The 4183-nt window shown below is 48.1% G+C and overlaps 1 pseudogene; it reads right to left on the bottom strand.

The window, feature by feature from the left end:
• Positions 1 to 877: 877 nt before the first annotated feature.
• Positions 878 to 4183, bottom strand: LOC101834894 (annotated as a pseudogene).

The raw sequence follows: 4183 nt of genomic DNA, 5'->3' as shown, positions 1-4183 counted from the left end.
GCATATTTCATAATTCATATTTCAGTATCTATAATTCATATTTCATAATTTAAAATCCCAGATCCATATTTCTTCTTTCATAATTCAAATACTGCATCTGTAAATCATATTTCAAAATTTAAAAATCCACGATTTCATAAATCATATTAAATGATTCATAACATAACTCATATTTCATAATGCATATTTTACAATCCATACATGACATTTCAAAATTCATGTTTCAAGTTCCATAGTTCATATTTCATAATTAATATTTAACATTCTATAATTCATACATGTTACTTCAGGTTTGCGATCCTCAATTCAAATTCAAAAATTAAATATTGACGATCCATAATTGGTATTTCATAGTGTATATTTTTGAAAAATCTATATTTGCTATTATATAATTCATATGCCAGGATCCATATTTAATATTCCATTATTCATAATCCTTAGTACATAGTTTATGTTTCATAACTCATAATCTTTGATCCATAACTCAAATTTCACAAGTCATAATTCTCACCCAATTATTCATATATCTTAATTCATTTTTCATCTTCTATAATTCATTTTTCATGATCCAAAATCATATTACATAATTCATAATCCACAATCCAACATTATATTTAATAGTGTATTTTCACGATCCATAGTTGATATTTCATAATTCATATTTCAGGATAACTAATTCACATTTCATAATTCGGAATCCTAGATCCATATTTTACATTTTGTGAGTTTTAATTTTATAATTCACAATTCTCGATTCATCATTCACATTTCATAGTTCTATTTTCACAATTCCTATTTTGTATCCAATAATGTATAATATATAACACATAATTCATGTTTAATGCTTCATATGTCAAGATCTCTATTTTATATTCCATTATTCAAAATACAGCCCTCGATAGTACCGGGCAGTGGAGAGGCGCCCTGCGCAGAGCAGCTGGTGCAGCAGTCGCCGCATCTGTTCACGAGCAATGGTGCTGCGTTCCAGCGTGGACTCAATGCCATGCGCACAAAGATGAAGGAGGGCGAAGCCAGCTCCTGGACACACTGAACTGCCTCCTTCACGTCACTGAGATGGAATTATCCCTCAACGACGGCCTTAGATTTCTTCTCCACCTCATCCTCAGAGAGTGCAGCCATGGAGGGCTCATGGGAGGTAGAGTGGCTTCCTGCTTCACAGGACCCCAACCCCGCTCTTCTGTGAGGCTGGCTGCCATGTGCAGTCCTCAGGCTGGGAAGGCCGCTCTCTACTCGGCTCCTCCACTTCCTTGCTCAAACTTGTTTTGGTGGCTGGTGTTCTGGCACGATCGAGTCTGCCCCACGGTCACCTCCCCTGCTTACTCCGCTCCAGTCTGTCTCCCCGGTCCCCGGCTTTCTCACCTCGTTCCTGGCTTAAGCTACTCCTCTGTGCAACACGCCTGCTGTCTGTGTTCTCTGTGGGCAATGCTTGCTGAAGAGCAGAAAGCGATTCAAGGCAAGTAGCGTCTGATGCTGTGTCTGAGGGCTTAGCTCCTGAGCCCCACTGCTGCCCTTGCCCCAACTCAGTCGCCCTCCCGGTGCAGAGAGCTGGTTGTTGGAATCCATGGAACCAGGCTTGGTGATCTTGGTCAGCTGCGAGGTGTCACTGGGGCGGCTGCCTTTGCTAATGGGGACAGTATTCCAGCCACCATCATGCACAAGCTGAAGACCACGGCTGGTGGGCAGGCCTGGAGGGCCACCCTGACACTGGTCACTGCCCTTGGCCATGAGTTGCTGCACTTTGATGTGTTCTCGGGGCTCTCCCATCTCAGCCTCCTTGTGGATCTGATCAATAGTCGTGGGTCCCTGATCCCCTCGGCGAGGCACCCAATTGCTCTGCCGCAGATCCAGTACATCCTGCAACAGAAAACGGATTCGAGATGAGGTCTTCCTTTCTTTAATGAGTTTTTCCATTTGGCTGAAATACTGATCCATTCAAGGCTTGGCTTTTGCAAAGTCTAGGTCTTTGCCAATAGTGAGGAGGTGACAGAGGCACTCCAGGGACTCTTCATCATGGTTCCTAAGCAGTTTGACCACACAGTCATGCATTATTGCTTCAGTTAACATCTTCAGCCTGAATAACTCTCCAGTGACTGTGATGTTCCCTAAAGAGCGCCATCGAGCTGTGTCCGAGCCTCTCCCAGCTCTTCCTTCAGGGGACCCCGTTCTTCTGCCGCAGCGGCAGTTTGACCACACAGTCATGCATTATTGCTTCTGCTAACATCTTAAGCCACAGAGAAAAGGCTCTGAAATGGCTTTCTCAAAGATGAGGTCAGTAAATCCTGTGGGGCGTTCCTCGGTGACAGTGGCCAGCCGTGTCACCTGCTTCGTCAGCTGCTGGAACATCTGGGGTGTCAGCTTGTTCGGTATGAAGCACATCCTGTGGAACAGGTCCTGGGTTTTGCTTCTATCCGCATCGTCTTCCCCTCGATCCCCATCAGCAGCTGTCCGATTGCTACGGGGTTTCCAAGTCTTCTCTGCTTTGTTCAGTTTTATGTCTTCAGTCATTATCACGCAGGAAATCATCGTGGGCATGTCCTTTCTTGGTACCTGCTGAGAGCACCAGGTCCCAGGCCAGCCTGCAGCCCTCGAGGCAGCTCCTCACCTGGTCCACCCCTTGGGGCCCACGGCTGTTGAGGGTTGGTCGGCCAAGGTTGGCAAAGGATGGAGTAAAATCTGGGCCACAGTTTATGCCAGGTAGTCTGGAGGGATCCAGCTGCCGAAGTGGTGTTTTATTGGCCTTGTCCAGAACCACGTCGGTGATATGGGGCAATGCTTCTGGTTCCTGCACCTGGCAAAGATAAACTGAGAGTCCTGCAAGAAGTCCCTGTTGTAGCGCTTCTTCTCCTCAAGGTTCAGAGGCTTCCCCTAATCTGACTTGTATTCGTACTTCTCTTCCCCAGGCTGGATATTCTCAGCATTGTGAATTTTGTCTTCCTTAGACTCCTGGGATTCCTCTGCTTCCTCAGGCTGTGGGGACACAGTGCTGCCCTCTTACTCTGGGATTGGGGTGCTGCCTGTGGGAGGCTGATTCACTACCCCCTTGGGTCCACTGCTGGGTCCACCTCCTTGAAGGCATCCGGAAGGTCACCCGCAGCCTCCTTATTTACCTCTTTAAATTTCTGCCTCCTCTTTGGCACAGATATTTCCACTTGGGTGGTTGCAGCCACCTCTAAACTCTGAGACAATTGGGCTGGGACGGGGGCCTGTCAAGGGGGAGGTCCTGGAGAGGACTGGAAGAGAACTCAGATTCTGGAATGGGTCTGCTGAGTCACTTCTGCTTCCAAATTGGTTGAGCAAGAGTGGGCTCTGGAGACAGGCAATATGGCTCTCCAGTTTCACAAGAGATGGGAGTCGATTCTTGTACAGACATTTGTATAATCGCCGCTGTCATAGTGTCCCCAGGAATAGAGAGGACACCAAGATTAGACTCAGACCCGGGTTCCAAAATTGAGGTTGGTGATGGGGTTGGAGAAGGCGATGGAGGCTGAGATTCTGTGCCAGGGCTGTGCTCTGGGCCAGACCGTCCTCACTGACCCACAATGACTGTTCCCTGTGATCAGTCATCTGGCCGGATAATGACAGCAACCTGAGGCGACTCCCCATTAGGCTGAGGCTCCAGACCGCCTCCCGTCTGAGGAGGAGTGGGTGTAGAGGCAGTGTGAGCCCCAGACATGATCTCATCTGTGATAGCCTTCCCTCCTTGGTTTGGGTCTCGGATTCGGATAGTTTTGTGCTCCCTCTTAGGAGCAATCTGGGGTGGTTGGTTCATCAGAACTGGGGCAGGAGCCACACTAGCAAGAAACTGCTGTACACCTTGGGCTGAATGATAGGCACCAGCATAGGTCCCAAACTCGGTAGGGCTTGCAATGGGGGCTCCTGGCTACACGGGGTCCTGCAGTGTTGGGACAACATACGTAGAACGTGCCTGTCCAGGGATATACTAGACTCCTCGGGAGGCTGAATAGGAGATCTGGGAAGAGATCATCATTACTTGGGATCCAGAAGGGTAGACATGGGCACCTGGGCCAGGACCGGCAGCGACTGCACTGTGTACTCTGGAGTCTGCACTGCTCGGGGGCGGGGCCCGGCTAGGGTAAAGCTGCTGGCAGAGCTGAGAAGGCAAGCTCGTTTGTGTTGCTTGTGGCATGCTAAACACCACCTG

This window comes from Mesocricetus auratus, unplaced genomic scaffold (genome assembly GCF_017639785.1).
Source record: "Mesocricetus auratus isolate SY011 unplaced genomic scaffold, BCM_Maur_2.0 Super-Scaffold_100676, whole genome shotgun sequence".
Classification (NCBI taxonomy): domain Eukaryota; kingdom Metazoa; phylum Chordata; class Mammalia; order Rodentia; family Cricetidae; genus Mesocricetus; species Mesocricetus auratus.
This window is presented reverse-complemented; position numbering and strand designations above follow the sequence as displayed.